Raw genomic sequence first — 22,786 nt, 5'->3', positions numbered from 1 at the left:
GCCTATACCAAGACCATTATTAGGGAGTAAAAAACATTATGATATACGTATCTGCTGACATACACAATAAAAAATTGCAATTATGTCATTATTAAACCCTTTTGACAAAGAAAAGTAGTAGATGCTTCTTGTTTTACACTTCAGACATGACCTTTATAAAACCAACAACCAATGTACATCATGCTGCGTTCATGCAGACTGGCTGACGTTGTGTGCATGGATTGGAGTCGATGACTGCTCCAGGTATGAACTACATTAAATTCTATTGGCAAACTGATAATTTATACATTGACTATGTGGGGGTGAGAGTGATCTATTAGCATTTTGTTAATTCAGTCCCATGAAGTAACAAAAAAGTAGCATTAACGCTGTCATAAAACCAGCAGAAACCCTTTTGTGCATAATGTGGAGCCTACAACCACTGCGAGCTTGAACTTCGATTGAAATTCTATCATAAAACTGATCATTTATATGTTAAATACACAGGGTGTGGGGAGCAGGGTCCCCTCTGTAAATGGGAAGCCCTACCATTTTGCCAATCTTTTAAGACGTACCAACGAAAGTATTGTGATATCTGATAAAATCAATATTTCATTCAAGGGATCATGTCATCTGCACTAACAAAGCCAATCAAATGTTTTCTGTCGTACAACAGGTGATTGAGTTTGTTTATTTAATGCCAAATCCCCAAAAGTCTCCCCAAGGCCCCACATACAAGCAAGGTTTACACTTTTATATCTGTATGTAATTTATCTTCCACCTGCTGACTGCTTCATCACTGCACCTGCCCGCTGATTCTCACCTTGATATCCATATCCACTAACAAATGAAATTAGCATGATGCTGGCAAATACAAAACAAAATGTCCAATAAAATGGGAAAGTAAAATCAGAGTTAGAGAATACAAACATCGTGGTTGGAAATGATCGCAAAACTTTTCATAGCTACTACAAATTAGTGATGCCAAACTCACAATATTATTCTTATTGTAACAACATTTAAATCTCTGCAACACATGTTTTGAAACATTGTCGGCCGCTGGTGGCCAAAAAGTGGTTGGTGTGCTTGCATCCAAAATAGAAAGTATTACTTCAAAACTACCTGTGCCTATTCATGTGGAGTTCTGTCAGAAAGGGAATAATGCTGTTGTGTCTGATTATTTGTGGATGTTAATCCTGGATTTTACGGTCGCAAATTGAGTAAAATGGATATTTACGACCTTAATCTAGCATTAACATCCTCAAATCATCAGACGTAAGGGGGTATTCCCATTCTAATCCAATTCCGTCGTTTACACGTTTTATTTTTCTGTAAGTAATTTGATCGGCGAAGCTTACCGTAGCAACCGCATTGTTGTCACTCTGCCAGTTTCTCCCGCTCTCTTCTTCTTCTTCTTTGTGTTTAATGGCGATTGGCAACCTCTCGCTCTCAGCTGACAGCGCCATTATTGACATCTGCGTAGCAACACGCACCGTCAGGGCGCAGAGTAATATCATCAAAGTCTACTCTCTCTCTGTAAGAGCAGCGTTGCACTGTGTCACACAACACGGAGCAGCGCACCCTTGTATTGTGGTTTGTCAGCCCTCTACCTCAGGAGATTTTGTTTTAAGTTGTGTTGAGTGATTTTTTTTTTAAACAAAAATGCTGATTGTGATAATAAAGTATTTTGTTGTCACGTACAATGTTTGACGAAATTCTATCCTAGGTTTTTTGGATCCTTTGGATCTATGAAGCTTAAATGTGAAAAGGTATCGGTATCGATATTGGCAATACTGGGCCTGTATTTACTTGGTATCGGATCAATACCAAAATTCCTGGTATCGCCCACCTCTAGTAATTGGATTAGAATGATCATTCGTATTCTTTTAAAACGAATAAAAGTACGCAAATTTCTACATCAAATTCAAGTGGCTTTTATTTTGCTGTACATCCAACTTCTGTACCAAGTTTTGTGGAACTTGATATGTAAATTTCAGTGTAATCCTGAGTGCAAACACAACCAATTTAAGAGTGAAAACATGAGGTCTTTGGTGGAAGAAAAGTTATTTTCAGACTTGCTCTTCGGCCCGAGGCTGCTTTTTGCAGGCAAGCATGAAAGCATGGACAAGTCGGAGTTACGGTAGCTGTACCTTAAATCACCCCCCCCACCGCCCATAAGTCGCAAGAACCTCAGAGTGTGTCTGCTGCCACACTGCCTGCTTTGTTTGCTATTTTACAGTTCGACAGAAACGTGCAGTTCCCCTGACGCTGTTCCCCTGGTTTCATTTACTTCAAGCCAACAGAGCTGATACACTGAAAGATTATCATGTCCATCTGTCTTCTATTACACATGGCAGCAAGTCAAGCACATATTTACAAGGATCATGTGAAAATAATAAATTAAGTGGAAAATATTGCAGATCCTGTCATATAAATATCTTCACATGAATACGTTTGCCAATATTAAGTCTTAATAGTATTTGGTAGATCCTAAAGATAAAGTGTTGAGGCTAATTTTAGCACAGGGTAGCATTTTGGTCAGGATTTCCCTACATGGTTTTGTCAGTGAGAACTCAGATTTTGGAGCCAGTTCCAGCAAGAAATCAGCTCATATTGACTTACGGAGTTGTGCTGATGATTGTTAATGAAACACGCGGCACTCCGGCGTTGTAGGAATCCTCAGTGGAGGTATTTCATCTAAGTCCTCTCTTCACATCAAGACTCGCCAAATGTCGGGTTGATTTGATGATTTGTTGACTTTGGCGGTTGAGCACGCTGGGCAAAATGTTTCCGCAATCTTTTGGCCATGTTATGGCCGCGCAGTGTCACCACAAGGCTACGTAATGGGTGGCCAAGTCTGACCACAATGAAAGAGTTTCTCTTGCCATGTTTCCCACTTCCGCTGAAGAGGAAATGTGTGTGTGTGTGTGTGTGTGTGTTTATGTGCACACTGTGTGTGTGGGTTTGTTTTCATCACATGACGGGGAGCAAGATGTGACGGCACACTCCCCCAAAAGATCACCTCATATTTAGTTTGAAGGGAATATGATGATTTTAGGATTTAGACAACTGTGCACACAAAGCAACGACGTGTGCTCGTGTGTGTTTTGACAGTTTGTGGCACAAAACCTCACTCACATCGTGAAGTCAGTCATAATTAGTTATATCACACTAATTGCACTGTTGCTCTGTTATTACGAAGGTTGACAAAGCAGTAATTTCAGAGTACTACACGTATCCGTGCAGGATGAAGTAGACGTGGGAGTGGAGTAGTGATTGTGCTACTTTTTCGATGACTGGGAACATTTATAGTAAAGTTCCTTCATGAAATTACATTACTCAGGAAATAAATACACCACTTCTGCTTCCTTGGGGTCTAACATGTAATTATTGTCAAAGAACCCCCCCCCCCCCCTACACACACACACGCACACATACATATCCCCATCAAACTGCATGGTTGTTGATGTGAATAAAAATGTGAAAAAGTCCCATTTTATAACTGCTAATCATAAGAAGATGAGATGACTTCCAAAATTTGGAATGGGCTGTATTTTCTGGAGTATAAGTTACTTTTATTTTTATTTTTTAATACTTTGGATGATCCTGCAACCAGTTTTTGTCAGATGCAGTTTGTTACTCCCTTAGATGTTTCTGAATATTTGTCCTATAGACAAAGCACAATGTGATAAAAACAAACAAACAAACAAACATCTGGACTGGCTGTTTTCTTTTTCCAGGATCTACAAGTGAGTAAATGGGCATTTTGTGTGTGTGTGTGTGTGTGTGTGTGTGTGTGTGTGTGTGTGTGTGTGTGTGTGTGTGTGTGTGTGTGTGTGTGTGTGTGTGTGTGTGTGTGTGTGTGTGTGTGTTATTTTACACTTTTCCTCCAGTAACAGACATTGATGGGTATTTCTGGATAGAATGATGGTGAGTGATTTTATTTTATATTTACTAATAATTATAGGACATTTTCTTCATATATTACACTACTTTTGGGAGCCAAATGCTTTGTGTTTGGAATGGATATTGCCGCAGGAACAGGCCCACTGACGGCATGAGGACTGCTGGATGACCGCTGTCTGTGGCATAACCGCCTGCGTGGACTTCTCATCAAATACATATTCTTTCGTTATTACATCATGTTGTTTTATTTCCTGTTTTCTCTTTCTTCAGCTTTGTAAAACTTTGTACAAACCTTGTAAACGTTAGAATGGCCTAAGCAGTGGGTCAACCCTCTGAGTCTGGTCTGCTTGAGGTTTCTTCCTCAAATCATCAGAGGGAGTTTTTCCTTACCACTGTGGCCTGTGTGCTTGCTCTAGGGGTTGGTAAGGTTAGATCTTACTTGTGTGAAGCACCTTGAGGCAGCTTGGTTGTGATTTGGCGCTATATAAATTAAATAAATTGAATTGAAATGGAAATTGGTGAACCCATTTCTAGCACCAAAACAGTTTGTCCACATGAATAAAGGTGTATTTTCAATAAAGATTTGAAGAATTTTCTAAAAGTGCATTTTATTTTTTAGATTCAGAGAATATTTGTACATGTAGTGCTCTTGACAAATATGTGATGTATATTCTGCAAGGTGAGATTGCTATGAACATTTTGCTATACAACACATGGGCTTGGTACTCAAAAAAATACTTTAAAATGGGAATTACTTTAAGTATGGTCAAATCTAAAAAATACCCCGAGAGGTACATTTGACAAATGTGTGCTTGTGTGCTACAGCTTTTTATGGTTTTGACAGCGACTCCAGCTATAACTCTGATGTAAAAGTGTGTGTGTGTGTGTGTGTGTGTGTGTGTGTGTGTGTGTGTGTGTGTGTGTGTGTGTGTGTGTGTGTGTGTGTGTGTGTGTGTGTGTGTGTGTGTGTGTGTGTATGTGTATGTGTATGTGGTGATGAAATGAGCGACAGGAAGCATCTGCAGTCTTCCTGTGTCAGCAGAGTGGAACAGCCTCAAACACACACACACACACACACACCCTGCACACGACATAAAATTGAATTTTGAGCTGGACTTCTGAACCCTATCAAAAAGTCTGGATATTATGCAGCGAGCATACATTTAGTTATTGAACTTTATTTAAGGAATACTCTGAAACTGTTTCTGTAGTTATTTTCATACAAATGCAGATAAAGAACTTTGTTTCTTCAGCAAGAACATTTATCTGACTGATAAGGGAGGTTAAAGGAAACGGTTTGACACACAGCACAAATGAGTTCTGAAATTCTGAAGCTATCAGTTAGACAACTTTAATGAGTAGCATATGTAGTAAACCAAAACAGGGCATGCTATAGTATTCAATATGTAGTAATAGTGGCTTTACAGATTCTAGGGACCAATTCAGAAAATTTTGAACATGATCAAAAAAATTCATGATGTGGTAAACTGTGAGCCACAATATGAAAAATTAGATATACGAGGTCTGTCCATAAAGTAACGGTCCTTTTTATTTTTTTCAAAAACTATATGGCTTTCATTCATATGTTTTTACGTCAGACATGCTTGAACCCTCGTGCGCATGCGTGAGTTTTTCCATGCCTGTCGGTGACGTCATTCGCCTGTGAGCACACCTTGGGAAGGAGTGGTCCCTCCCCCTCGTCGGATTTTCATTGTCTGGAAATGGCGGAATGAAAAGGACTTTTTTCCATCAGACTTTTTTCAGAAGCTGTTAGAGACTGGCACCTGGAATCCATTCGAAAAATTTATCTGGCTTTCGGTGAAAATTTTATGGGCTTCACAGAGGATAAGGACTGTTACTACAGCTTTAAGGACCCCTTTAAGGACGGTCGGCGCGCCGCGCTCCGAGCTGCGATGACGAGGCACAAACCACCGGATCATTTCTAAACGGATGGCTCTGTGGATATGAGACCGTCGTGTGCTCTTTCTCTGGTTATCACAAGAGCTGGACATCAGGCATTTTCCGGCAGATTTCACTTTTAACAAGAGATTTTGTCATGGAAAGCCGCGCGGAGGCTTCGCGCGTCACGACCGATTCGCTGATGAAGTGAGACAAAGGAACACCTCCGTTTCGGAGTGTTAGAGGACAAGTTTTGACATGTCCAGCTCTCCACAATTTCACTGATACTTACTGGACTGGTAAGCATTGAAAGCCGAGATAGTCATGTCCAAACTTGTCCTCTCACACGCCGAAACGGAGGTGTTCCTTTATCTCGCTTCCAAAGCAAATCGGTCGTGACACGCGAAGCCTCCGTGCGGCTTTCCATGACAAAATCTCTTGTTAAAGTGAAATCTGCCGGAAAATGGCTGATGTCCTGCTCTTGTTATAACCAGAGAAAGAACACACGACGGTCAAGCATGTCTGACGTAAAAACATATGAATGAAATCCATATAGTTTTTGAAAAAAATAAAAAGGTACGTTACTTTATGGACAGACCTCGTAATCTGTGCATATAGGGGGTAATTTTCATCTTTTACTTTAATATTACAGACAGTTTTGTTTTTATTTGGTTGCCGCATCTGGAAATAAATTGTTTCTGCTTGAATGTGGATTTGGCTGTGCAGTCACTTTGAAGGCAGACTAAAATCAAAGGCTAAAATGAAAATACATAGTAGATTGTTTTCTACTTTGGAGCAGAAGAATTTCATTGACTGTAACAGACAGCCGAGCGCGGTGCAGTATTCAGTGTGTGTGCATGTGTGTGTTTTTCTGTTGACTTACTGTTTGCTGGCTTTTGTAATTCTCTTCTGCAAATATTACATAGATCCCTAATCCCATTAAAGCATGCTGCACTCTTCAGCAGAAGACAGTTTTTCAGATGTTAACAAATACATTGGAACTTTGTAGTAACATCTTGTTAAAATCAGAGACATTAGTGCAGAGACTGCACACAGTACCATTGTGACTGTTCCTAGTAGGGCCCATGTCATGGGGCTGCATTCATTGTCGCTTCTAATCAGCGCTAACTAGGTATACAGTTGTGCTTAAGACTATGACCGACAACTTTAGACTGCTGTTGTTGACAGTTGGGACCAATTTCCTCATTACTAGAATGGAAACGTTAACTGGGGCTGAAATTTTCACAGTGGCTCCATTTTCTGCAGAGATCAGTCAGATATAAGTCTGAATTGTGATTCTGTTCTTCTTGAAAAATTGCACAAACTGCAATCCAGCTAACACACACACATGTATATATATATGTATATATATATATATGTATATATATATATATATATATATATATATATATATATATATATATATATATATATATATATATATATATCTTACGAGGGTCAGTTGAGAGGTTTTGAGCCTGACCCGGAAAAAGTAGGACATGGTTCTCCACCTTTTCCATTCTGAGAAACCAACATTTGTCAACATCCAGCATCCAGTCAGTCAAAACTTTACACATTCTCAAGAAATGTTGGTTTCTCGGAATGCAAAAAAATTGAGACCCACACCCTACTTTTTCTGGATCAAGCTCAAAACATCTCAATCGCTCCTTATAGACAAACGCACACCTACAGTCAATTTAGAGTCACTAATTCACTTAACCTGCATGTCTTTGTACGTGGAAGGAAGTCAGAGCACTCGAAGGGAAGCCATGCAAACACACGGAGAACACGCAAACCCCATACAGAACGACCCAGGTGGGAAGCCATCCAATGATCTTCTTGCTTTGAGGCAACAGTGCTAACCACTAATCCATCGTACTACCCAAGTTGAAGCAATGGTATAAAAATACTAAATAAATAAAATAACACAGAAGCAAACATGAATGTGACAGTTTGAGGGTTTTTGCGAGGATGAGCGCGGATGTTTATTTACAGTAGGGAGACACACTGCTCCAACCACATGTAAATCCTGTTTGTTGTTGGTGGAATGTAGTGAAATATAACACACCAATAACTTTGGTATGCTTGAGTATTAAACTGTAACTATTCTATCTGCCACTTTCCATCAGGAGCACTTGGCACCTTTGGCTGCTCCTTTTATAAATCCCAGCTGTGGTTTTAACTGTCCCGAGGTCAAATGTTGAATACCTTCTTCATGATGCATGTGAGCCGAAAAAGAGTTTCCTGTAATTTGTATTTATATGAACATTGTTAATTCAACAGTCTGTGGCTAAAATGGTAAATGACACGTATTTCCTCATTTGTACCGTTGGGAGCTTCACTGGGGACTGAAACAGAAGAGGCTTCTATCAGTTCTTCACAGTAACAGTGAATGAAGATTCTTAATTTGTGCTGTGCTGGGCGGGTATTTTTGTTAATTCGTGACAGCACAGATGTTGTATGTTTCCTGTCGGCTCATGATGCTCCTCCTGTTTTAGTCAGGAAGAAATGTGTAATGCATGTTTGCTCTCAGGAGACATTACAACAGCCTTGCACGTCTAGCAGCACTCTGTCTGACTAAAAGTTCGGATTTATTTAATTTATGTCTTAAAGGAGTCAGCAGCCCAACGTTTTGCTCAGTAATGGTGCACAATGTTTTGTCTCGGAGGAAAGTGTGTTGGTTTTTGGACAGTATTCTTACTTTAGCCAGTGAGGGAACATTTTCAACTCTGCTTGTTTGTTTGCTGGATGGATTACTTAAAAGCTACTAAAGTGTTTGTCATGAAACTTGGAGAAGGAGTGGGGCATTAGCCAAAAACATAAGTGCTCTATAGGCCCTCAGGCCCATTTGTGCCTGTGCTTATTCCCAGATTCCAAAGAGTGAAGCGGTTGAGATTCTGACTTCCTGCTGACATGATGCAAGTCTAACACACATTACTTCCTGAGCCAATTCTTGTACCCATTTACAGTTGGATTTGACTGCAGTAAGGCAGATGAAGAGTATTTTCCATGTAGCATGGGGTCTATATATTGGTAGACAAAGTTCTTATCCCTCTGAGCTAAATGTGCTACCAGTTCGGTTTTGGACCATATTTGGGTAAAGGGATGATTCTTGGATTTTTTTTTAAACTGTCTTCTGAAGGAGTGAATTAGATGAAGTGGTAGAAAGTGTGCCAGAGCATAAAAGAGTGGTGATTGGAGCAGACTTCGGTGGGCATGTTCATGAAGGGAACAGAGGTGATGAGGAAGTAATGTATCAAGGAGAGGAATGTGGAAGGGAAGATGGTGATAGTTTTTGCAAAAAGAATGGAAATGGCTGTAGTGAATAAATACTTATTTTAAGAAGAAGCAGCCACACAGAGTGAAGTATAAATGTGGATGAAGATGCATTCTATGTAGGAAATACAACCTAATAGACTGTCAGACTGTGAGGTGGTGGCAGGGGAGAGTGTAGCTAGATAACATCAGATGATAGTTTGTAGGATGAGTTTGGAGGTGACGAAGAGGAAGAGAGTTAGTGCTGAACCAAGGATCAGATGGAGAAAGGTGAAGGAGGAAGACTGTTGTGTGAAATGCAGAAAGAAGGTGAGACAGGTACTGGATGGAGGAGATGTGATTTTAGACAGCTTGAAAATAACTATAAATGTAGTGAGGGAGATGGCTATAAGAAGGTACTGGATGTGACATCTGAACAGAGAAAGGAAGGTACTTGGTGGTGGAATGAAGATGGTCAAGAAAGTAAAAGGAGAAAGCAGTTGGTGAAAAAGAAGTGAAAGTTAAAGAGATAATGAAAGTAGACAGGACTACAAGGATATGTGATGAGATGTACATGAATATGAACACTAATGGAGGAAAAAAGGAGTTGTAGCAATTGGCCAAACAGAGGGACCAAGCTGGAAAAGATGTGAAGAGCTTAGAGTGATAAAGGATGAAGATGAAAATGTGCTGACAGTTTAGGATAGTGTGTTGAGAAGGTGGAGGGAGTATTCTGAGGAGCTGTTGAATGAAGAAAAAGAGTGTGTGTGTGAGAGAGAGAGAGAGAGAGAGAGAGAGAGAGAGAGAGAGAGAGAGAGAGAGAGAGAGAGAGAGAGAGAGAGAGAGAGAGAGAGAGAGAGAGAGAGAGAGAGAGAGAAGGCTGTATGATGTGAAGAAAGCATATCAGGAAGTTCACTAGATTGTAAGGATGAAGTGACAATAGCTATGAAGAAGATGAAAAGTGGAAAGGCAGTTGATCCAGATTACATACCCGTGGAGGCATGGTAATATTTTTGGAAGAGACAGCAGTGGAGTTTTTAAACAGATTTTTTCATAAAATACTGAAAATTGAGAGAATGCCTGAGGACTGGAGAAGAAGTGTACTGGTTATGATTTTTAAAAACAAGGGTGGTGTGTAGAGCTGCAGTAACTACAGAGGCAAAGATGATCAACCACACCATGAATTTTGGGAACGATGGAAGCTAAGTTTTGTAGAGGGGTGAAGCTCTGTGAACAGCAGTATGGTTTCATGCATTAAAAGTGCACTACAGATGCAATGTTTGCACTTAGAGTGCTGATGGTGAATTTTAGAGAAGCCCAGAAGGAGTGTCAAAAGAAAAGATGTGGCATTGTATGAGGAAGCTTGAAGGACTGTGTGATGGTGGTGCAGGATACATACAGTACAAGGACAGTGTGACAGAGGTGAGATGCGCAATAGGAGTGACAGAGGCTTTCACTGGAGTTAGAGCATACACCAAGACAACAGACAAGATACCCAAAGAAAATCAAGCTCTAAGCCTCATAACATGTTCATTGCCAAGAGTGATATCTGTTACCACTGGCATGAGATGCCACGGCAACTGTCACTCCCTCAGTGCATCAACCATTGGAACAACCAGACCAAAAGTAAGTGTACCAACCTACCAATATTTGGCCACTTCCAGGCCTACAGACCACTACAAATACAGAGTTTTCCAACAGCAGTGGAAGGTGGTCCTCCTTGCTCCTTGCTGATGAGGTGCCACCTATGTGAGGCACCTCAGGTGTGTGCATGGGCACCACTGCACAGCTACGATGCTGCACCAGTCTCCACCCTCCAGAAATGAGACATTTAGTGGTCTCCAGTGGTATCTTGCTTTCAAGGGTTGAGGATACAAACGGCCTTCCTGCTTCCATTTCACAACACATGGCATCTTTTGCAGCAAAGCAGCTGCAGAGCTGCAGAAACAGGGGAAGTAGGATATCTTCCTTCCCAGGATTAAGATTTGTGAGGTGTTATATGGTGGTTGTGCCAGTTCCATCACCAGTGCCCAAGAATGGAATTATTGACAGACTGGAGGTACCAACTACAGTTTGGATACAGTTCAAAGTCATGACCAGGACAGGACAGAAGTGACACAATAAGAATGTGGACAGTACTGATACAATATGTGAAATGACAGAAACTATGGTATCTTGTTTTATAATCATTAAATAATTGAGTTTTCTAATGAAAAATGCATTGACATCTCTGAATTTGAATTTTTGCACATTTTCTATGTTTATTGTTTAGTTATTTTTAAATTATGTGTTCAATATTTTGGGGATTTTGGACTAATATCTGGACCAAATAAACCATGTGAAGATATTATCTTTGGCTCCTTGATTCTATGACATTTTATTTGGTAAGACTAATTGATTAATAAATAAAATAACAATAAATTGAAGATTTAGTGTAGGACAGCGGTTTTCAAACTGTGAGGTCTGCCCCCTGGGGGGCGTCTGAGTTCTTCAGGGGGGAGGGGTGCAAAAAAATAACTGTTAACACTGTTAACCAACAAAAGAAGAAGGGGAAAAAAGGAAAAAGAAAACATTATTAGCTAACATGCCAGGAGCAAAATGGATACATTTTTAGTGCGTAAATCCACCAGTGAGAAGACAGAGTTTGGGGCAACCAAAAAATAAGAAAGTGGAGGACGAGCTTTGTTTGCTCCTGTCCACAGTGCATCAGCCACCTGTGCATGTTAAAGGCCCAGACTCATTGCTCGCATTAAACAAGAGGTGAGACTAGATGAGAGACTAAATATATATAAAGATTTAGTTAATATTATTTATGTTAAAATGTGTTAGTTATATCAAAGACATTTAAAAACACACGTTTAAATGTTAAAAAATAATGTTTAAAATATGACAAAAGGTAAAAATTAGGGCTGCAGCTATCGAATATTTTAGTAATCAAGTATTCTATGGATTATTCTGGCGATTAATCGAGTTATCAGATAAAAAGTACTTCTGCATTTTTAAACAATATCAATAGTCCAGGGCTCTCCCTAAGCAATGGCACAATGTCACTGTGCAAACATTTTGACATTTTGCTGATATGTCGATGGGATGCTTTCTGTTCTGTTCTGTTTCTGAACATGCAACCCTCGCAGTCACTGTTTTGTTTTGTTTTTTAGTTACCATGTTTATGACAGCCCAGTCTCAAGTTTTTTTTTGTTTTTTTTTTTGTTTTTTTTTTTGTGTGCTCCCATGACGAAATGAGTCAAATTTTCGTGACAGGGTTTTTTTTTTTTTTTTAACTCACTATTCCTGAACCTACTCCTGCCCCCGACTCTAACCTTAACCATAACCTAATCCTACTCCGTCCCTCCACCCTAACCATAACCACCCGACCCCTCCCTTCACTTTTAATTTCATGCTAATTCACGGAATGAATTAGAATGAATTCGTGCTGCTGTGATGAAAATGAGGCGCTTTTCGTCACAAACCAATAGATTAATGTATATTTCGTGCTGCTGAATCACGACTTGCTCTCAGACCAGGTTGATTTGTGAAGCGTTGTGTGTTGCCCAAAACAAAACAAAAATTGAAATGCAAAACACTCAGTTTGAGCCTGAGCAAACCAGAAGAAAGAGTGGACTTCTGCTGACAGCCCCTCACACTGGGGAGAGAGAGAGAGAGACAGCAGCCGGCTTCGACTGCGGGTACCCTACCGTCTGGTCACTCACCACGTTGAACGGACCGTGTATTTTTTAAAGATAGACAAACACACTGCTTCGCTTTAAATGTGCAGTAAGACTAAAGGCTTAAAAGGCTTTATTTTACTCTGTGCCGCATTAAGTGGTACTTTTAAGGGCTAAATTATTAGCTGTTACACGGCCTGAGCGCATGCATTCCGCTCAGAGTGGCGCTCTCATTGGACCAACATCTCTGCTATTATGGCATTGTGGGATAGCTCGTGCCCACAGATTGAGCTCGCCGGACTACTTTCGTCACCCTGCTCAGCGAGCCGCTCTCTTTGGAGCGACAACGCTCAGAATGTGTCTCTTCCCAGATAGATCTCTTTCAGTGCAGCTTCTTGTTCTGACTTTAACACAAAGTTAACACCCAAGTCTTTCATCGCCAACTGTAAATGGTCATCAGAACATTCCAATCGTATCTTTCTGACCTCTTCCACATCAAACTCCATTGTGTCAATATTTACAATGCTCATAAACTTTAAGTTTCTTAAATATTTATTACAGCCACTCTTAAAACTTCAGGTATTTTCATAATTTTATTACTAGTAAGTTTTAGAATTGATTTAGATGAGATATACTCATTATTTCACAGGAATACGAGGTCTGTTAGAAAAGTATTGGACCTTTTTATTTTTTGCAAAAACCTGACGGATTTGAATCACGTGTGCTTGCATGAGCAAACCTTGAACCTTCGTGCACATGCCTGAACTTTTTCACACCTGTCGATTGCATCAGTTGCTGGCAGGCAGCATTTGTGCGAGGTCGTGTGTAGTGCTCTCGGCGGATTTTCATTGCAAGGAAAATGACGGACTGACTGGAGCCAGCCAGGTGGGAACCATTCGGAAGATTCAGACGGCTTTCAGTGGCTTTTCAGTCGTGTGACTATCCGAGAAATTGTGGAAGAGGTGGGCATCATTTTTCGGAGTCCAGCATGTCCTGTCAGGCTTCAACACGATGGTGCTTTTGCTCCGCCATCAGCTTCGGCACGAATTTCACCACCACTCTTTTCATGGCCAAATCTTCTGTCACAGTGGAATGTGCCGAAAAAGTGCTGATGTCCACCTCTTCCGCAATTTCTCGGATAGTCACACGACAGTCCCGCATCACCACAGCGTTCACTTTGGAAATGATCTGGTCATTTCAGCATGTTGATGGCCGACCGGAGCGTGGCTCACTCTCCACCATTGTGCGGACGTCTTTAAACCGGTTGTACCACTCCTTAATCTGTGTGATGCTCATAGGATCGTCACCGAAAGCCGTCTGAATCTTCCGAATGGTTTCCACCTGGCTGTCGCCCAGTTTCTGGCAAAATTTGATGCAGTGCTGCTCCAGTCGTTCCGCCATTTTCCTTGCATTGAAAATCCGCGGAGCGCACAACACACGTCCCACACAAAGGCTGCTTACCAGCAAATGACGCAATCGACAGGCGTGAAAAAGTTCACGCATGCACACGAAGGTTCAAGGTTGGCTAATGCAAGCACGCTTGATTCAAATCCATCAAGTTTTTGCAAAAAATAAAAAGGTCGGATACTTTTCTAACAGACCTCGTATATCACAGTTATCTGGGAACTACTTTTTATGCAGGAATTCATCAAGCATGTCGGCCGCGAGCGCGTAGTAACACAGAATACCCAGAAACTGTGGAAAGTTGTTCGGCCAAAATGAGAACGTCCACTTTTAGCTTGCCATAAGATAAGCTAGTGGCGCTCGTGAGAGTGTGGAGCGCATGCTCTAGTCTTCTTCTGTTTTTTTCTGGCGACATTGCAGCGCCTCACACAGGCCTGGCATATGTACTGTTATGTGTTGACGCGGGTTGAGGAGCGGACCTGCGTCTGACAGAACCCAGCGCTAAAAATAACCAGAAAGCGGTTCCAAAACAAAACAATTTATTTCTTACCCTCTTTGGTGCATAACAATGTGTACAAACTAAACAGCGTCTTTCTGGTGGAGTGACTGTTGGCACGCTCTCCAGCGCCCATAAGGATCTAAGCCCGGCGCTCCTGGACCCACTACCACCGCCAAACACTCCCCAGGTGGACACGACAAACTGACTCTCTGTGAAGCAAAGAAGAGGTGAGGTAAGTCAGCAGTTACAACAATATCTTTCAAAAGACACAGGCTATCAGCAACACATTCAGGTCTATATCTTCTTTAACTTTATGCAAATGAGCAGCTTCTCACAACAGGTGGAGGATCACTTATCCGCACGCCACAGCAGTGAGAAGCAAGCTGCACAATTCTCATCTCAATTCAAGTATACTGTGTAACAAAACACCAAGCTACTATGAACAATTAGTCAAACACTTAATCACCTTTAATGTGTGCTGACAGCATGTGTCCTCACCCTTCCCTGCTTCACGGGCTCAATGTGTCAAACCCAGGCGCGGTCCTCAGCGTCTCACAAATGAACATCACAAGGTCAAGTTCCCGGCAGTTCTGCTTGAATCACACATGACTTAAATGCAGAACGCCATCCAATTATCTGCTTCAGCTGAAAGTCTTTAAGGTTGCATGTGAGTACCAGTCACAGGTGCTACACATGATGTTGATGAGGGTGAGGACTCTTCAGCCAGCACCTTCTTCCACAGACAAATCAGTTTCCATGCCACCTGAAGAGCAAAGAAAAGAAAAGAACACCAAAATATCCAGCCACACCCCCCAACGCACAACAGTACCCCCCCATCAACGGGAAGCCTCCCGGCGACTGAACAGACCAGGCCCGAGAACAGCACCTCCCTCCGGGGTCCACGTCAGAAAGCAGACAGCACCACGCTCCCAAGGTCCACCACAGACAGCAGGACAGGCACCGCAGCTGGAAGGCCGGCTGGCATCAACAAAAGCCCCAAAACATTCCCCAGTACAATTCAACACACAGGAAAAAAAACATAAAACCCTCCCAAAACCTCCCCAGGGGACCGTCCCATCAAACCCCGGGAAGAAAAGAAAAACTCCCAAACGCAAAAACCCAACACAGCCCCACAAACACAATACAAACATAAATGCATAAAAGAAAAATAACAAACAACCCCCCCCAGAATGACCTGCAGAGCTCAACCCCCCCCCCAGAAGGCCTTCATCACCAGTTCCAGGAAGAACAGCCAGAACCATAATCCCACAAAGGTCCCCAGGTGTCTATGGAGCAAACGGCGCCCCCCAGAGGACCGTACCATCAACCCCAGGAGGTACCCTCCCCACAACCCCGGAACCCCAGACCCGGTCACACTTGGCTAGTTGGCCCCAAGCCAATTCCCCCCCAGAGGACCGTCCCATCAACCCTGGAGGTGGAACCCGGAAGGAAACAGAACAAAATCAAAAATCAACCCCCGGAGGACTACCAAAAACAACCCCGGGGGGATATAAAACGACCGTAAACCCTGTTACCCTCCCCGGCACCCCGAAAGACCCCGGGTCCCTCCCAGAGCCCCTCGGTGGCTCAACTTTGGCGAACGGCTCAAAACATTAAGCCGGAGAAGGGAACAGGAAAAAACTAACCCAGCTCCAACCCCAAGGCGCAGCGGAGAACCGGAAATACGTCCGGTGCCCCAACTCGACCATACCCCAGCCTCTCGGGAGGGGTGGAACTACCGAAATGGCGAACGGCAACAGATCAGCCCACCTCTCCGACTGAGGTAAGTCTCCGCTGCACCACACCCCGGCAACACCAATGACGAATGGTACAAAGGCTCACCGAGGCTGGAGTGGAACCGGGCCCTAACCAAACCAAGAAAAACGCCTCTAACATCCCCCCCCCCCAGGTGCAGAGGTCTTCTGAGAATGCTCAGCGTGACCAACCTGCACCACCCCACAACCCACAAGACAAACGGTCTTGGGCAAGTGAGGTTGGGGTTAGGGATGTAGAGAAATAAAAAACAACAAAATAAAATGACCCAACAACCCAAACAGAAAATACCTAAAAACACATAAAAATTAACAATGACGTGAGCCCAGGCGGACCTCTAACCGCCTAACAGTCACTCCACCAGATACGCCTCTGACTCCCCATACAATTATAACCCCTATTTAAAGAAAACAAAACATTTACCCATGCTAGATCTTTTTTATGTGTGTTATTTTGCCTGTCCCAGAACACTTGGAGATACGTCACCACTATTTCTCCTGACGCTTACATGTCAGGGCAATACAGTAATCTCTGCTCATCCGAGCTGCATGGGCTCGTCAACAGGAGGAGCCAGAGGTCCCGTCGGAGGAGCTTCAGTGGGGCGAAGAAGAGGCGGCCCAAATCTGTGTCGGGGAAAGCCCCGAGACGAAAAAACCCGCTCTGATGGGCGTCCTCTCCCGCGTCCACGCTCCCTCATCTGATCATCCAGACGAACCACCAACGATATCAGCACATCTAAATCGCTTGGCTCGTCACGGACTGCCGGCTCGTCCCCCAATGACTCATTCAACCCATCTACAAACACTCCTCGCAAAGCTGCGGCGCTCCAACCTGACTGAGCAGAAACCAGAGAACATCGCATCACCGCACAAGGCTCCGGACGACAAACAATCGGTTCGGACGCCGAATCTCTGGGTGACAGAGTTATCTGCACTAGTATCGATGGTGCCGCAGCTGGAGCAGCAGGAAGCAGAACGGCTTGCGCTGCAAGCTCCGTAACACGGGCGTCTGTTTGTTTAATTTGGTTTGCGAGATGCTGTAATTGCTCCCATATTTTCTCCAAGTGTTCTTGAACTTTTTCGGCAAAAGGAACCGCCTCTGCCGCTGGGTCCATTATGGAATGGCCGGGAACAACTGTTATGTGTTGACGCGGGTTGAGGAGCGGACCTGCGTCTGACAGAACCCAGCGCTAAAAATAACCAGAAAGCAGTTCCAAAACAAAACAATTTATTTTTTACCCTCTTTGGTACATAACAATGTGTACAAACTAAACAGCGTCTTTCTGGTGGAGTGACTGTTGGCACGCTCTCCAGCGCCCGTAAGGATCTAAGCCCGGCGGTCCTGGACCCACTACCACCGCCAAACACTCCCCAGGTGGACACGACAAACTGACTCTCTGTGAAGCAAAGAAGAGGTGAGGTAAGTCAGCAGTTACAACAATATCTTTCAAAAGACACACGCTATCAGCAACACATTCAGGTCTATATCTTCTTTAACTTTATGCAAATGAGCAGCTTCTCACAACAGGTGGAGGATCACTTATCCGCACGCCACAGCAGTGAGAAGCAAGCTGCACAATTCTCATGTCAATTCAAGTATACTGTGTAACAAAACACCAAGCTACTATCAACAATTAGTCAAACACTTAATCACCTTTAATGTGTGCTGACAGCATGTGTCCTCACCCTTCCCTGCTTCACAGGCTCAATGTGTCAAACCCAGGCGCGGTCCTCAGCGTCTCACAAACGAACATCACAAGGTCGAGTTCCCGGCAGTTCTGCTTGAATCACACATGACTTAAATGCAGAACGCCATCCAATTATCTGCTTCAGCTGAAAGTCTTTAAGGTTGCATGTGAGCACCAGTCACAGGTGCTACACATGATGTTGATGAGGGTGAAGGATTCTTCAGCCAGCACCTTCTTCCACAGACAAATCAGTTTCCATGCCACCTGAAGAGCAAAGAAAAGAAAAGAACACCAAAATATCCAGCCACACCCCCCAACACACAACATGTACTACAATGTTAAACGAAGCTTCGAGGCACAGGATTTGCCTCGAGCATTTTTTGTGATCATTTTGTAATTATTTGAGTTATATGAGTAATCGTTTCAGCCCTAGTAAAAATAGAAGAATAAAAAGTTTTTTTGTTTGAAATGTTTGAAAAGGGTGTAAAATGTTCCTTACAAACATGTAAATTTATTTAAAATGTGTTTAACATGTAAAAGAATAAAAAGAAACACACAAAGATGTTGAAATTGGGTGTCAGTGGGGGGGGGGGGGGGGTGCAGCTATTCATTTGTTCTCTGAGAGTTGGCTCACTCTCCCACACTTTGAAAACCCCTGGTATAGGACAAAGTAGAGAATGGTTGCTTAGGTCTGCTTGCACGCTCCCTTGTGGAGGGGGAGCGATCACGCTTAAAGGTGCAAAGGTTGATGATGGAGAACCCACGTTCAGGGCCACTGCACTGTTTACTGAAAGTAGTATTTTCACCTGATTAGTAAGAGTGTACAACCTTACTCAAACATACGCATTTGTTTTCTAAACTGTGAACCCCAGTGACCCCCGTTTTGGAACACTTTATCATTTCTTTTAGGAAAGAATGTGTCTAAGACAGTTAGGAGTTGTGTAGTTGGGCAGCGTGATTTATCAGGTTGGTTCTTGAATCTGGATAGATATCCGAAAGGATCTGCATCTTATTATTAAAGCCAGACAGACTGAACTATTTTCCAGTGGTTGGAGTAAACATCAACGGAAACCGTTTTCAAAGGCACACTGCATACATTTGGTATGACTGGTAGTCTGGCTCCATTATATGAGTAAGAATGAGTCCTTTTGAATAAGATTAAAGTCTATTGATTGGTTGACTTTCTGCTATAAATGACCCACAAGGCTGTAAAAAGTATTGTGCTTCATTGTTTCAGGACATTTTACTTAAACAAATCCCTTGAACATATTAGAAACACGAAGGCAAGACACAACATTATTAAAACATGACTTGAAATACCAATATTTTGAATTAAACCTTACAAAATTGCTTTGAGATTTGGTATGATACTTTGAGCTCCTGGCAGAAAATCCAGCTCAGGATAGATGAAAGCAAAATAGTTTATATAGTGGTACAAAGAGTGGATGTGGTAATACATGTGTGATCCAGAAGTGCTCTAAAGATGATCAGGTGGTTGCAGTACAATGTATTCAGATGGGCTAGTTAATACCAGAAAATTTTTGTTAGGAAAATCTATATCATATTCACAAACAGAAGGTTAAGCTACATTTTCGAGCTAAAATAATTGGAGGATTCTGCTTCGTAACCTTACATGAGCAGTTCCTAATTCAGATCCTCAGAGACCCATAACCTGCACTTTAGTTCTATTCAGGTGTGCTCAGCAAATCAAGAGCCAACAGACCCCTCAACAAACTAATCAGCTTTTGGCAGAGCACGGAGAGATGGAAAATGTCCAAGTTGGGGTCAGTGAGGACCAGAATTGAGAACCATTTCATCTACACAATTTGTCATTTTACATTTCTCAACATTTGCAAAGCTGTTCCACAAGTCTTTGACTGGATCCGCTGGGGAAAGCAGCAGTTATAGTTTGGCGTGACCTATAGTCCATCTGGCAAAGAGTTATACATAAATACTTCATTCAGTCAACAGCTGAGATACGTCAGTCGCTTAAGTGCACGTCTGTCATATGCTGGAGACATTATGATGCATATTTTCAATTTAAAGTCGTCTCCTTGTGACCTGATCTATACACTGCTTGGCAAAAATGTTTTTTCCTTTAAAATAAATGTCCCAGATATTTACCCCATGGATCAAATTTCAACAATCCCCCAAATAACCCAAAGAGCCGCAGTCTAAAAAAAAGGAGGTGAATATGTTTCCTTCACCATAAAGTTATCTCATGACGAGACTGAATCCATGTGCTTTTTGAGGGAATTTGACACAGAGGTTAGCTCGAGTGAGCTGCCGGAGTCTTCTTGCCAAGCATGAGGTGTTTAAACTGAAGATCAGAGCCTTTTTAGCTTGATGTCATCATCCCGAAACCCACTATGGGGGAGCTGCTTTGTGAGCATGAAGTTACAGCTTGGTGCGCTGCCATCGTGTTGATCAGAGCAACATGTGAGAATCAGATCACTACTAAACTCACTTGTAGCTCAGCAACAGCTTAGTTTACCAAATAAAGTGAAGACAATGTCCTGCAAAAGACATCAAGACGATCGATAAAGCCCAAGCCACTGTAGGCCTTGGGCCAGACACATGAAAGTGGGTGTGGCACTAACACCTACAGCTGCAAAACGTACCAGCCATAATTTACTAGGTATATTGCCCCAGTTAATATTTTTGCTTGATTGTTATCCCAGGGTAGTATCTATAGCAAGGTAGGAGGTCATTCATTTCCTGCCACTTATCTGGGTCAGGCTCACAGTGGCAGTAGACTAAGCAGCTCATCCCCCATTTCCCTATCCTCAGCCAAGTCCTGTAACTCGTCCTGGAGGATCCTGAGGTGCTTCCATGCCAGCTAGGAAATATAATTCCTCCAGCATCTTCTGGGTGTTCCCTGGGCCCTCCTCCCAGTTGGACATGCCTGGAAGACCTCCCCTAGGGGGATGACAGGGGGAATCCTCACCAGATGCCCGAACTACCTCATACACCTCCTTTCAGTGTGAAGAAGCATTGGCTCTACAGTATTCTGATCCCTCCCAGGTAGTTGAGCTTCTCACCCTGTCCAGGAGTGTAAGTCCAGATACCCAACAGAGGAATCTAATTTCCTCGCTTGTATCCACAACCATATTCTTTCTGTCATTACCCAAAGTTTATGACCATAGGTCAAATGTTAAGTTCATGACCACAGGTGAGGATAGGAGCATAAATTGACTGGTGATTTGAGACAGTTAATGGAGTCTTAAAAAGGTATAGTTTGCACCATCTGTTGTACTGAGTTATCACATTACAGGATAACATATATCATACAATGCAATGGCCTTTGACCTTCTTTGACCATTACTTTGTAGACCAAGCATTCTATACGGTCAAACCATTTATTCATCTGATTTGCTCAACCAATAATTTGCATCACTTTTTCCAAAATTAGAGCATCTTTAACGTATGAGCCCTGTATAAACCTTTGACACCATTTTTGCTGTTTTTATCACATATCTCCATAACATTCACTCATGCATAATTTAAACTGCACCTTTTTGTAATCCCTATAATCAAGCAAATAATATGGTATACTTTGCAATATGATTGCAGCATTTTTAAGTTTTGAGTCCTGTCTAATCCTTCAATGACTCCTACCTGCCTACAGTTTCCACCCTGGGATGGCTGTCGTACTTTTTTCAAGTCCTTTTAGATAGATGACCAAAATGTCATATCAAACCTTTTGCCACCCTGGATGATAGTGACCAAGCTATCGGACTCAAGGACGTCTGGTAAGATAACATAAAGACTGATGGACAAAAAGAGTTGGTGTCCAGTTGGGACCTCGGCCTGATTACAAATTGTGCCAAATTATCAGGCCCTGATTGCAAACATTAACATATTATTGTGGACAGATTTTTTTTTTCCAGAAGGAGCAGATGCTGCAGATAAAGATTTGATTCACACTTTCTGTGAGCTATCTGTGAGAAAATTCCTAAAGGGGGAAAAAGTTTGTGTCAACACTGTAAGTCTTGTAACATGAAGAATTTTAGTCCTGTATGTTCAAATTTATGATTTCCAAAGTGTGGTGGGAAGTACTGGAAAAAGTGTTGCTTCCTGCTGGGTTCACTGGCAACTCTTCAGTATGGCTGGAACCATTAAGTATTCTCTCTAAAGCATAATGAGAGGGTTTAGTGTGTTTTCAGCCATCATCCACCAGTTTCTCATGTTTGATGAAGGAATTTTATTTAATTTTTCATCAGCAGTGCTCTCCATTTTACAGCATCACACAAAACATCTGTCATCTCAAACTCAAACTTTCACTTTAATGGGTTTTTAAATGTTCATCTGAACCCTTATCGCAGAAATGTTCTACTCTGAGATCAGAGACCCACCCGGCTGCTTCTGTGGTTAAAACAGGATTAGCACAGTGGGAGCTTTTTGAAAACAGAGTGACCTGTCAAAAGCTGGTTTTTGTGAACTTGACCGGTAGGTATGGAACAGTTGTTGAGCTTCTTTCCACAAAATTATACGTAACAGGCAGTTAACACTCACTGCTGTGCCTCTCAGCTGGAGCTCAGACCTCTTCTGTTCCATAAATATTGGAATTAATAGTAAGCTCAAGAGTGGGCCAAGTGTTGGGACTTGGGTGGGGCAAATGGCAGCATTAACAAAGGGATAATGTGCACACAAGTGTTAGCAATGGCCCCTATAGTTCTTTGACTGTGAGATGGCTGTTCATTGGTCATGTGTTTCCAG

At 42.3% G+C, this 22,786-nt stretch overlaps 1 protein-coding gene and 1 long non-coding RNA gene across 2 annotated transcripts in view; one reads left to right on the top strand and one right to left on the bottom strand.

Annotated features, from left to right (window-relative positions):
* The window catches only part of itga9 (integrin, alpha 9), a 153,042-nt gene that overhangs the window by 75,353 nt on the left and 54,903 nt on the right, over positions 1 to 22,786 (top strand).
* Positions 743 to 21,416, bottom strand: LOC117523404. Its single transcript, XR_004564496.1, has 3 exons — positions 21,278 to 21,416; positions 6,668 to 6,673; positions 743 to 753 (listed from the first exon to the last, which is right to left on the bottom strand). It is a non-coding gene; the product is annotated as an uncharacterized LOC117523404 (long non-coding RNA).

Source organism: Thalassophryne amazonica, chromosome 13 (assembly GCF_902500255.1).
Source record: "Thalassophryne amazonica chromosome 13, fThaAma1.1, whole genome shotgun sequence".
NCBI lineage: Eukaryota > Metazoa > Chordata > Actinopteri > Batrachoidiformes > Batrachoididae > Thalassophryne > Thalassophryne amazonica.
Note: the sequence above shows the minus strand (reverse complement) of the source record. Positions and strands in the feature narration are given on the sequence as shown.